General features: G+C 35.4%; 1 non-coding gene across 1 annotated transcript; it reads right to left on the reverse strand.

The window, feature by feature from the left end:
• Nucleotides 1–14,044: 14,044 nt before the first annotated feature.
• Trnas-aga (transfer RNA serine (anticodon AGA)) lies at nucleotides 14,045–14,126 on the reverse strand. Its single transcript has one exon. It is a non-coding gene; the product is annotated as a tRNA-Ser (tRNA).
• Nucleotides 14,127–14,636: the final 510 nt, after the last annotated feature.

Here is a 14,636-nt window from a genome sequence, read left to right on the forward strand (position 1 = left end):
ACGATTGGAATAACTTCACTGTCAGCTACGAAAAAGATATCAAAACGTCTTCTGTTTGAAACAAATCCATTTCATTAACTACTTCTGCGTGCTTCTTGGGTTGCATATATTATTTGGGGTAACCAGGATTCCCATGCATACGTTGTAAAAAGAAACTGACTCTCACTCCTTGTAACATGCGTGATCCCTACAGGAAAGTATACCCGTGTCCATTCGGTTGAGATCCAGAACGCACTATCCCTCTTTATTGTACATGGACTGACAGTCCTTTGTGACTTTCATCGGACAATATCATACTATCATTTTATCTAGATCTACAGAAAGAAAATAAATTAATTTTATATTGTATGTTACTAAAACTATTCGGCAAGTGTTATACTGTTCGTCTTCACAATATCCTATGCCAAGGCATGCACTATCTATGTCTTTTCTAAAGACACTAATTACTGTTTTTACTCAAGAAACGGACTTGTCTATACAGATTACACATTCGTTATGATTCTGCGACCACCGGAACGTGTGTATAAGTTTGAATTTATTTAACAAACATATTTAGTAAGGTAATGTACGCGTCAACTGTGTTTAATTAATCTACATGTACACTCTTTAACGCATTCTTGAACGCTTAAGCTTTTGGTTTATGATATGACTTGAATTGTTTAATAGAAAGAAACCAAGATATGCTGATATTAATTATTAGAACAGAACGCTGTGTCTTTCATTGTATAGACTTTTGAAAGTTACGACTTGTCCGTGTTTCGCCTTCAAGTTACTTTGCCATGTTTGTTATTTTACTACGATCGCTATTGTTTTTTAGCGCTGTGTATACACATAGAAACACAAGTAGTTAACTGTCGTTCATAGTTTATTCGCATTATAGATATAGAGGATAAAAGGTTACTGCCTGATCTTTTTGTAATATATCAGGCAAGGCTTAGAATATTATAGCGTCGAGGCTTGCCGAGCAGTTATTTTATTCGTGCCGAGCCTGATATATTCCAAATATATCAGGCAGTAACCTGTTTTACTGTTTATCATACATCTACGTCCTCGATTTTAAAGAAATAATGAAAAAAATTGCCGCTAAGTATTAGTAAAAAATGTTTTTTGCTGATTGAGGTCATTTTGTGTTCAAAATATATTACATCTTGTAAACAAATTGTTTTGTTGAATCTGATTCGATTTTACTAAAAATGATTACTTTAAAGTTGATTCCGAGTATTATGATCATCCTCCACACATGATATAAGAACTTCCTGTTGACTATGATATAAAAAAATATCAGGCAACGTTATATCAGGCAGACATCAATGTGGTGGTATGATAAATGCATGTACTATTCATTCACAACGCCAGTATTAAGACGTTAGGACGCAGGCGGTCCCTGTTGAGAAGAGCAATAAGACATATACGCAGTTTACTCGGGGTGAAGATGCAGAGGCAGTTTATATTGGCAAACAGTTCCGGTAATTAACGTTGTTGAATCAATCATGTAGCGTCTGATGAACATGGTGTGCCGTTAGTAATTGCATCAAACCAATCAATTGCGAAGGACACACGCATCCTCTTATCACATTGTTTCTACGTTAATAAATGTTTTAATAACGTCTTTCCGCTGGAAATCATGACCAGAAATCATTCATACTTTCTGTATGTGGCGATAGCCAATTAAAATGTATGAGTAGAAGTTTGTATTACCACGCATGGAATGAAGCGTCGTCTGATCGATTCTCAAGATAATGTGTCCCACATGTCCCACATGTCCCACATCTCCGTCATCGGAGATGGCGGCGTAAAGAAGAATGTGCCTAATCAGGTCAATGCTCCGCAAAACAGATTTCGTGTTGAATTAGGACTTCCCAGCGGCAATATTCGTAATATAAGGCTTAGTTATATTTGGTTCCCTGTTTGCAATCAACAGTTATTGTCCGTTAAAGAGCTTGATAGGGGTTACATTAGAGTCAATCTGCAAAAGGTTGACAAATTTCTTTAAATTGTTTGTGGAGCGAACTTTAAGTTATGCACTTGAAACTTCAAGTATGTCATTACAATGAAATGTAGAGGTTCATCACACATCCACAAATTCCTTTTGCGACAAAACTTTTGTTGTTTATAGTTTACTGTGACGTTTCTTTCATGTTTTAAGTACCCTTGCATGTTTATCGATAATAAGGAACGGAACCAATAATTACCAAGAACAAATATGCATTGGCAATAATGTGATCGCTAGTGCTGAGCACGTGCATCTTACAATACAGCCGTATGTGCCCCTCAACACGTGCATCTTACAATACAGCCGTATGTGCCCCTCAACACGTGCATCTTACAATACAGCCGTATGTGCCCCTCAACACGTGCATCTTACAATACAGCCGTATGTGCCCCTCAACACGTGCATCTTAATACAGCCGTATGTGCCCCTCAACACGTGCATCTTACAATACAGCCGTATGTGCCCCTCAACACGCGAGCGATTAACTCTGCAAGTTAAATAAAGTAAGTAATTGACATTTGCAAGCTATGTTGAATGACAAAAATGTAACCGGTAAAACGACGAAATGCTGAAACCAAATGGCAAATAATTCATGTACAGTTAATGACGGGACTGGCTATTCTACATGCTGCCTGATGGTCAATCAGGAATTCTTTCGTTTATCAATGTGGCCACTTTGACACTATTACCTAAAGGCTACGACTGTCATACCTCTCGATGTATTTTTATGTTTCGGCTTAAAAACAACGATTCTGTGTTCTGCTGCGTGGAAATTGAAACATAAGGGCGTGTGTCCGATGTGATTATTTATCATGCTTAAGAACGATGATTTATTAGCTGATAAGAAAACACAATTATTTCGATTGTATTATTTCGATTGTAACGTGATACTAAAAAAAAGATTTCTAAGAATACGCATATGTTATCTGAACGAAAAGTATTTCAATAACGAGAGCGGGTGATCGTAGCGTTAACTCTGTACTCTAACTCTGTAACGATCCGAATTTGATTAAAGTGCATATGCACTTTTTGCATATGCACTTTTCCTTTAGAGTCAGATCTTTCCACTCCGTAGATTTCATCGGGCGTCCATTATCCTAATCTCATAACACTTCATATCATTCAATCATTTTTATTAGAATGTTCCTTATATGATGATATTAGGAAATTGTATATAAATAAATATTATTGGAAAAGACCAAACATGTTAAAATTTATGGAATTAATGCAATCAGATAATAAAAAATTAAGTACCAACATGAACTTAGCTATGTATGTACATAAAGCATTTAATCAAAGAAACCTTTATAAATATTATTATGATTAAGTGTATATAATTCATTACTCAAACTTGCCTTCTCGCTCTCTTGTTGATTCGTCTTTGTTGTTTTTGATGTTATCGTTAAAGCATGTTAGCTTGTTAAGTTGATTCTAAATGCTGTATTCCAACAACATTTATCCTAGACCTTTTCATGTATTGATACTATTTTAACAACCTATGTAATGTAATACTGATCACATGTCATGCTTTTATATATGGTACTAAGTTTTGATCGTGTGTATTCATGGACTATATGTCTATTGTATATATTGAATATATTAAACTAAACCTTCATATGCAGCATCCCTTTCGGGTTGACATATTTATATGCTATGACTATTATTGCAGGTAGTTTTTATCCTTGGATCACATTACATTCCCAATGAATTTTACATTTCTGTATCATATCACAGGAACAAAGGATCCGTATTTGATTAAACTGTATAAGCATACATGATCAACCGTCTCTGTTTCACAACAAGGATAGTAGTACAGCACGAACTATGCCATGTGGTTCTGTACTCTACGTTTACCAGTAAATATACGTGTCGAGGTTTCGACGTGAAAGTGTAGCATCTGTCATATTTTTTTTTTATCAGATACGTCCTTTATATGCAATTAAAAAAAAACATATAATAAAAATAATAAAAATAATCAATTATGATAATGATTTCATTTTCGAAATCAATAGTTGCGCAAACTTTTAATTTCTCTACAGCTGTTGCCATAGAATGGTAAAGATGCATTAAATATACACAATATGCCATCGAGTCTGTGCATAAAATACCAAACAACGCTATGTGCAAATAATATATGTAAGAAGATATTAATGCATTACGCTACCTAGATGATGTAAAACATACATCTGAAATGAAACATATATTAATGGCATTTTATCCTGTACAACATCGAGCCTTTTAACCTCAAGTACTCGAGAACAATAAACAGTTCCGTGCAATCTTATGTTTTCTTCTTTTATCGCATTTTTAGGTTCAACCCACTTACACCTTTCACCTTACGATTTCCTCTGAGGAATAATAAACGTCAGACCTTTGTACCAAAGCAAATTACTTCAACGCTTTATTGCGACGGTGCATCTTATTTCGTGTTCTTGGTTTTCGTTCAATATGACTTCGCATACTTCTGATTGATTAAGGTTATCTTTGTGTTGCACAGGAATAAATTGCTTCTGGAATGTCACTTCACTCCCTGTTTGCAATCAATATTGTTTAGCTAGCTTAACATATTAAAGATGGTGAAACGTAATAACACATTAAGTATATTTCTTGCACAGCATGTTAATTGCAGACAATTGCAAAGTATTTTAGGCATCGGTTAGCTGTGCAACGCTTCTGTGATAGTATTCCAATCATCTATGACAAATAATAATATAATAATGATAATAATAATATAATTGAACATCAAAAACTACAAGGCATCTCCGTTGACTCTTATGAATAATTCAAATATAATATATGGCATCTAAAAGGAAGATAACGTATGCCTTTCATGCTTCGTCTGATCAACATTTATTTTGATCATCTCTCTAGGACAAGCGGGTTCAATGTATTGTCGCGGGTTCAATGTATTGGCGCGGGTTCAATGTATTTGCGCGGGTTCAATGTATTGGCGCAAAGTGTCTTACCAGATAAGCCTGGCTTATTAGGGACAACAATTTCCTTCTTAACTGGATTTTCGCTAAAAACAGACTGACTTTAATCAATACGTCAGCGAAGTAGAAGAGTAACATGTGCATGATATATCTACAATCTGGAACAAGGTGTTGCAAAAGCGTTTTTATAAGTATAATCGATGTCAGTATTTCGCTGTATTTCTAATATATGCACAGAAATGACTCTATGTCGACTTGTAAACAATGATCGGCCGAAAGAACAATCTTGTTTATTTTGCTTTATTGACTCCTCTGGTTCACTGACACATGTACCGTGTATAGCTTCTCAATAACTTATATATAGTGGAAAGGTTGTAAATCAGTTAAAATGATAAACCCTTCGAGAGGTTTTTCCGCGAGGAGCAAACACTTAAACATGTATATTTTTAAGTGTAGTTTGCTGATCATTTTTAATGAAGTTTTAAAACTTTCCGTAGATTGATATAGTGTAAGTTATTCTGCAAACGAAACAGTTCAACATGGTCTTTTAATTGTCATTAAACATTAAGATTCTGCCATTTGCGTTAAATTACGCGCAATGGAAACCAATGATGATTATTTATCATACTTATCTTGCATTCAGTTTATACAACCTCATGTATTATTGTAAATGCGCAGAACAGTACTCAGAGCGCGACGTTCTAGAATGTCACAGAACTGGTCACAGTCGCGTGCGAGATCACGAGGACGTGTTGATGATCATTATACGTGCGGTTTGTAAACTTTTAATTAAAATAAATTATTATTAACGTGGCCATGTAAATTACATTGAGGCAGAGCGCGAATTGCAATTTGTTGAACTTGCGCCGCTTTCAATAGCTAACAGGAAATGATTTTACGTGCAGCCTTAAGATAAGCCGTTTGTAAGTAAAAAAATTGATTAAGATGACGGTCATCAACAATTAATTCATCTTAAAACATTCCCTTTTAACAAATCCGTCATAAAAACTAATTCTGTATGCTTCTTGATGTAGGGTTTAAAGGGGCCTTTTCACAGATTTTGGCATTTTTTTAACTTATTCATTAAATGCTTTATATTGATAAATGTAAACATTGGATCGTAAAAGCTCAAGTAAAAAATCAAGAAAAAAAATTAAAAAAGGAAAAGAACATTGCCCGGAGCAGGTTTCGAACCAGTGACCCCTGGAGTCCTGCCAGAGTCCTGAAGTAAAAACGCTATAGCCTACTGAGCTATTCCGCCGAGTACACATTCTTGACGTATTTTATACCTTATATAAGCAATCTTCGTAGTTTCACAAAATTTAACGACAAAAACAGAACTCTCCAAATTATTCAATCGTTTCGCGTTGCAACGCTTTATAATTTTTAGGTTTTAAAATCGTCAAAAAATGCATATAATGGCTATATTAGAGCATGGTTAATGTTCAGTATTACTGTTTCCTCACAAATATCATAACTAAAACGAAAACTTACGAATCTGAAACAACTTTTTTCAATTTTGTCAATTTACCAAAGCGTGAAAAGATCCCTTTAATGAATTGGGGTAACCGGGAATCGCACACGTTCTTGAAAGAAACATCATTCACACTTTTTGTCAAATAACCATAACCTCTCTTGGTATGTATTGTCCAACCCGTTTTAAACCTGTTTTCAATCTTCTCTTAAGACACTAAATGATTGTGTACACATGAAACGGGGATGAGTGTGTCCTTAAAGCAAAGGTGTGTATACGTTAGTATTTTATTTTACAAACATGTTTAGAAAGATAAGACATGTGTGAACCGTATGCTTTAAGCCTACTCTGTTTAAACGCACTATTTAGCGAGTCGGCCTTTTGTTTATGAATAGGTTTTAATTGTTAACTTGATGGGAACGAAGATGTTATGACGTTAGTTATTGGAACAGATTGTTTTCCGTCATTGTATACATTACAACAGGGCAATGATTTTTTTAAGTTACTTATCCGCGGTTCGCCCCCAAGTAACCCTGCAACGTTTGTTATTTTACTACGAAGGCTATAGTTTGCTAGCGCTGTGTGTACAAATAGAAACACTCATAGCTCATTAAAATGTATGAGTCGAAGTTTGCATTACCACGCATGGAATGAAGCGTCGTCAGATCGATTCTCAAGATGTCCCACATGTCACATGTCCTTGGAGATTGCGGCGTTATAAAGCTTGCGCCTAATCAGATCTATGTACCACAAAACATATATCGTGTTGAACTATGACTTTCCTGTGGCAACTTTCGTAATATTAGGGCCTGTTATATTTGGTTGCCTGTTTTAAATATTTAGTCCGCAAAACAGCTTGACAGGGAGTACATGGGAGTCACTTTGTCGGAAGGTTGACCATTCTGCTTAAAAAGTTTGTTGAGCGAACTATAAGTTATGCACTTGAAACTTCAAATATGTCATTACAATGAAATGTTGTTGATCACAAGATCCGTCCACACATTCCTTTTGCGACAAAGCTGTTGTGGTTTATTGTTTTACTGTGACGTTTTCTTTCATGTTTTTAAGTAGCCTTGCATGTTAATCGATAATAAGGAACATGATGAATAATCGCTGAGAATGACGTGATAGCAAGTTCTCGTTTCGTTTCGTTTATTTCAAAATGCACATTCTGAGCACGTGCATCTTACAATACAGCCGTTTGTGTCCCTCCGATGTCAGTGCATTTCCACGCGCTTGTATTAACTCGCGAGCCTCTTCAATATAAATAATGTAAGGAATTGGCAATGGCAGGCTTTGTTGAAAGTCAAATAATGCAGCCGGTATTACGAGGAAATGCAGAAACGAAATGGCTAATGAGCCAAGTACGGTTTACCGGTATGTAGAGATTAGCTATAATACATGCTGCCTGATGGTGAATCAGGATTGTTATTAGTTCCTTTTGATTATCAATGTGGACACGTTGACACTATACCAAAAAGGCTAAGAATAACATAACTTTCGATTTGTTGTTATGTTTCGGCTTAAAAACAACGATTCTGTGTTCTGATGTGTGCAAATTAAAGCATTAGGGTTTGTGTCCGAGTTGATTAATAATCACGCATAAGAACGACAAGGTTTATTTATTGGCCGATAAGAAAACACAATTATTTTGATTGAAACGTGATAATAAGATTGCGATTTTCTAATAACAAAACGTATGTTCTCTGAATAAAAAGTGTTTCCATAAGGATAGCGGGTAATCGTACCGATCACTCTGTATACATCCCACATTGAAGATCGACGGCAAGGTGCAGAGCATCCACGCGGAGTCCCCTGGGGGGGGGGATCGTTAAAGTGGCGGCGGAAGTGGGTGCCTCCCTTGTCGTCGTCGGCACGCGCGGCATGGGTAAGCTGAGACGCACGTTCATGGGGAGCGTCAGCGACTACGTTTTGCACCACTCGCCGGTTCCGGTGCTCGTCTGCCGAAACAATGAAGACGAGAAAAAGTAACCAGGTTGTATGGTGGATGTGCTAATGGTTAATGTGCGTACACAATACATGAGTCGGATCTTTTAGGGAACTGTATACAAGCGAATTTCACATCAAATACGTGAGTGGGATCTTGAAGGCAATTAGGACACTGTAAACTAGTGACTTTTATACTGCATGGGTGTAATCTTTACGCAAACTATAAAACGGATCAAAAGTGAATGTATTTGGAAATAAAGCAAGAAAATGGGAAAGTTGATATTTAATTAACTTCTAAAAATCTGCAGTTGCAGTTAAGGGGATTGAAAACCCTACACTGTGAACAATCGAATACATCCCATGATCGTGTCTATGTTTATGTAGTAGATTATGGCTTAACATTTACAAAAACATTGTGTTCAAAGCCGCCAAACTATATCTTTCATTAAATTTAACAAATGCTAAAAACAAAAATAAAATAAAAATCCAAGAGTAAAACTGTAATTGGAGGTTTGATCTAGCTTTAAATGTGTACAATTATTTCGAGTGTTGTTGTCTCCAATAGACCACCCGCTGTGATACACGTGAATATGAGTCGCACTCGGGGAAAAAAGTTTATGCAAGTGCATTAAGTGTCGTCCCAGACCAGCAATTGAAATAGCACCTGCTAATAAGGATAAACACTTTCCGCTTTTATGGATTTTTTCATTGAAAGGAACTCTTTCTAAACGAAAACCGGTCTAGGCGGAAAGAGTGTTCCCATATTTTCTAGTGTTGACTGTACATGCTAATTTGAAACAATTCTTGAAATAAAGTTGTGGATATTAAAACTTTAAAGGTAAATGATGTTTTTGAAAGCCACATACGTTTCATTTATCGCTCGAGTCAATCGATTTGGAAAACTTGACGTATACGTAACTTTATCTAATACTAAAACTTGATATTAAATGTTAATGAGACAATTTGTCACCACATCTAATATTGATAACGAAAATAAGACGCACAGTTTATTGATGATAAATCGATCATGTTAGCTTTCATGAAACAAAATGTTTGCACTTGTATAGCTAATACCATAAATTATATTTGTTCAGTGTGCTTTTATTTGAAATATTGCTCTTTGACCGACACTTTGATCGATGCGCAACACAAAAAGCGTATTTACATCAACTTGCTTTCATGTACTCGCGTAAACAATGTACGTGTATATTATCTATACATACACGAACACTTTATAGCGTTGTTTGGAATTCAGTTACAGAACTTGCCTATACTTCGTGATAAAATAATGTCGTAGTCTGGTTACCGGATCCAGAAATTGCAATTATGACTGGCAACCCGACCACGCAGAATGACAACACACACGTTTTCATTCTTGAGTATCTAAAGTTATGTTGACACGTTTTCAACATTTCGGAAAGTGTAAGTTCTATTATTCAACTTAATGCGAACAATAGACTTTAAAAGAAAATATACGCTAGATTACCTTATCCATAGTGTCAAAATAGACATTTACGAATAGATTACATGTAAAGTAAAGCACTACAAGGGTATCTGTATTGAATTGCTACTTGTGTTGTTGTTGTTTTTAAAATTAAAAAACACGTCTCATACAGTGATTGTTCATACACACGAATATAACTCTTAGTCAAACATGTGTATCTGATGTTTACTTTGAAGGGACCGTCAACCAGATTGACGAAAAAAGAAAAGTTTTAAAATACCGTTTTTTTACAATTATTAGTTTATATTGATTAATGTATCACGACTGGTATATTACATTACTTGAAAAAAGTTCATATTTTCAGTGTAATCGGTAATAAAATTTCGCGATGTAAAATCGAAAGTACATCGCGAAAATAGGTGACATAACGATATTCACACTATAAATAACGCAAGTAGATTGATAATTATATATATATATAATATATATAATTCACTACGCATGCACAATTTGCATTCCTGTGTTTACCACGTGACGACGATGATCAATCTACTTGCGTTATTTATAGTTAACTGGTAGTTAACTGGTACACATACCCAGTAAAATTTTATTACCGAATATACTGAAAATATGAACACTTAACAACTTGTTCAATTAACGTAATAAACCAGTCGTGATATGTAAATCAATATAAACTAAAAATTGTAAAAAATACGGTATTTTAGAACTTTTCCTTTTTTCGTCAATCTGGTTGACGGTCCCTTTAAAATACAAACATACATTCTTTCAGCGTTGATGTTTCAAATGTTCAAGTGTTTTGTCAGATTTACCCAAAACTATGAAGCCAGTGTTTTAATTTTAGTGCTATTAAATAATATACAAGTATGCAAATGATGTTTTTATCATAGAACATTGAATAGTGTAAACTTGTTAAAAATGGGAAAACAAAAGCATTTAAATTATATGGCAGTGAAAAACAATGCTAATTTATCAGCGAGGTTTATGAGCGAGGTTGTATTTACACAAGTAGAGGCATTGTCACGTACACCATAATGTAGTCAAATGTTCCACTATTGTCCAATTAACGTGATTGTTTGCAAAAATAATTCATTAAAGCTAAGTCATGCATACAAGTAGTACCGGGTATATTATTTGAAATATAACTAGTTTAAAGGGGCCTTTTTCACAGATTGTGGCATGTTTCGAAGGTTGTCATTAAATGCTTTATATTGATAAATGTAAACATTGGATCTAAAAAGCTCCAGTAAAAATTAAAGAATAAAATTTAAAAAAAAAGAAAAAAAGTAACCCTCAGCAGGGCTCGAACCACTGACCCCTGGAGTCCTGGAGTAAAAACGACTTAGACCTCACGGCCATTCTTCCTGCTACAATATCAAATGTATTTTATACTTTGTATAAGCAATCCTCGTAGTTTCACAAAATATAACGACAACAACAGAACTCTCCAAATTATTAATTCGTTTTGCGTTGCAACGTTTTTATAATTTTCAGGTTTTTAAATCGTCAAAAGATGCATATAATGGCTATTTTAGAGCATGATAAATGTTCAGTATTACTATTTCCTCACAAATATCATAACTAAAACGAAAATTTGCGAATCTGAAACAACTTTTTTCAATTTTGTCAATTTACCCTAACGTGAAAAGGCCCCTTTAAATGATCTAAACGAAAATATTTTGTTAGATTTATATACCCGATTGTAATCCTCTCGGTATTGATTTTGGAAAATGGTCCGTTTCTATGCCAAAAACGAAATCAACGAAATAAAAACAACTCTCTTCATGTTATACAAAATGAATCCATGTACGCACAGAAGCTGTACTCAAACCCCGCTGGTCTTTCCGGCTGTTTACAAACGTAATTAGTTGAAGTCCATGACAATATCTCTGTCGAGATTTATGTCGGCTGTCAACAGTGCCTGAAACGCCGTATTTTAAAGTCATTTCTGCCGCTTATATGGGAGATATTGTTGTACTAATTTTGAGAAAATATGTCCTTTGAGATGCCCTTTAAAACATGATAAATGTTCAGTATTACTATTTCCTCACAAATATCATAACTAAAACGAAAATTTGCGAATCTGAAACAACTTTTTTCAATTTTGTCAATTTACCCTAACGTGAAAAGGCCCCTTTAAATGATCTAAACGAAAATATTTTGTTAGATTTATATACCCGATTGTAATCCTCTCGGTATTGATTTTGGAAAATGGTCCGTTTCTATGCCAAAAACGAAATCAACGAAATAAAAACAACTCTCTTCATGTTATACAAAATGAATCCATGTACGCACAGAAGCTGTACTCAAACCCCGCTGGTCTTTCCGGCTGTTTACAAACGTAATTAGTTGAAGTCCATGACAATATCTCTGTCGAGATTTATGTCGGCTGTCTACAGTGCCTGAAACGCCGTATTTTAAAGTCATTTCTGCCGCTTATATGGGAGATATTGTTGTACTAATTTTGAGAAAATATGTCCTTTGAGATGCCCTTTAAAACGGGAAGATGGGTTTTCAGATCCGACAGTTGCACGTGAAACACATTATGAAAGAAATGCCATGTGCGGAGTGATATATAGATGAGATTGGCAAATACATGTATGCAAGAGTAGTTTTGTTGGTTATAACACTAAACGGACGATGCTGTTTTAGACGTGAGAATGTGGTGGAAGTGAAAGTGTAAACACACATGGAACATTATCCATATTTATATAATTGGCTGCAGTAGTTTATTTTGAAGTTGATTCGATCTTTTTAAGGTGGAAGAGAACTCTGTAAAAAAAACTGCAAATACTAGTTTTTCCGATTACTTTATCTTATTTTACATTATGTAATAACTCTGAACTCGTTGGTGGGTAACTCACAACTTGTAATGTAACGGGTTATAATGGGTATATTATTTTATTATTTTGAGTTTATTTTATGAAAAGATAATAGGTATATTTCAGTAATATGTAACGAACAGAAAAATATAAGAATCGTGACTCGCAAAATGCATATAAACAATTAGTAGGTACATTAAGCAGGAAGAAGCGACGTTCCGATAGGTATATTTCAGTAATATGTAACGAACAGAAAATTATAAGAATCGTGACTCGCAAAATGCATATAAACAATTAGTAGGTACATTAAGCGGGAAGAAGCGACAGTCCGATGCGTTTTCCAGGTGTGAATACAAATTGTAGATGTCATATTGAATGGAGACCCGCGAGTACAGAGGCGTAAAAGTCCGGTATGCACGCGTTTGACGCCCATTACTTGATGACAGGCGTGGGTCACGAATTAGGCGAGTACGTAACGAAATTGGTATAAAAGCGGAGTTATTTTAACGGATAGGAGCTAGTTTGACAATCGAGTAGAGTAGTCACGCTTTCTTGACGTGGCGGCCAATAGGCCGCCGCGCTGTACAATTGTACTTCATGAAAATTAGAAGCGTTGTGTTAGAAATTATTTAACAGAAATAAACCTCGATGAAAACACAAATGAACTTTGGTTGTTACTGTGTATTATCAAGGAACAATGTGTAATTACGCTACAAACTGACTTTATTCATATATTCACACAGATATAAACCTCAATACAAATAACTCATGACTGCATGCTTTAACAAGACAATACGAGTTGTGTCCCTTACATGACAATACATGACACATTATACCAATACAGTGCACGCATCTTCAATAAAATTGCGAACAATTGTCCGTTTTTTCCGGTTTGTTGCACGAATTTCATTTTGTCATTTGCAGTTGTTATGTTATATTTGAAATTAGTCGTCGTTTTATATGTACAAACGTACATTTTACACAACTGTACTTACCGCATGAAAATAAGGAGACGGCTAATATAATTGATATAAATCCGTTACATTTTTAAAATGTCAATCTTAGTTTCAAGCTTTTTATTTATCATGTAATGAAAAAACACATGTTTACAACTGCTTTGGTAAGGGTTTGGAACATGACACTGCTGTGGACTATCTATCCACTCGCTTATAACAAAACACACGAGAGAAAATGTATCTGGGATTGATAGTCCCCGATCAGTGCGATATAAGTAGCCCGCTTGCACTCTGCGTTGAATGAAGCCACGGCGCATTGGCGTATTTCCCATACAGTTTTAATACCCATTTATACTCATTGGCAAGCATTTAATTATTTTTTTTTGCTCATATAAAATGTAATGGACCAACTGATTCCTAGATTCATATCAACCATTATCCCCACAAAACCATGCGTTGTCGGCAGGATTCGAACCTGCGCGGGAAGATCCCAATAGATTTCTAGTCTATCGCCTTAACCACTCGGCCACGACAACTGTGTAAATAGTGTCACTCGACGAGGATATCTTCCAGACATGTAAATTATTTCTTCCGCATCTAATTGTCCTTGTTAACAAACATTAACATATATCATTATGGCTTATGTGGTTTCTTAGTGTACCTCAACGATTAGTTGGCCCCTTTTACACATAACGAAGTTACAGATCGTTCACATATATAATCATTATATGTGGATTTGACCGTAAGTCTGCCATCCAACTCCCAAATCCAATTTGGCAAAATCCGAACGTGTACGTGTGTCTGTTCACAGGCACTCGGAATTAGCTACTACCCCCCCCCCCCCCCCCAGCTGCTACCCACCCCCTCCCAAACGCTCAAAATTGTCCTTTAGTAATACAAAAAATAATATATAAGTAAAAAAAAAATTTTTTCGACGAACTTTGTTTGTTATGTTATTTTTTATTACTAATAGACAATTTTGAGAGTTTGGGGCGGGAAGCAGCTGGGGGGGGGGGGGTTAGTAGCTAATGCTGAGTGCCTGTGTG

The sequence above is a fragment of the Dreissena polymorpha genome, chromosome 1 (genome assembly GCF_020536995.1).
Source record: "Dreissena polymorpha isolate Duluth1 chromosome 1, UMN_Dpol_1.0, whole genome shotgun sequence".
Lineage (NCBI taxonomy): Eukaryota > Metazoa > Mollusca > Bivalvia > Myida > Dreissenidae > Dreissena > Dreissena polymorpha.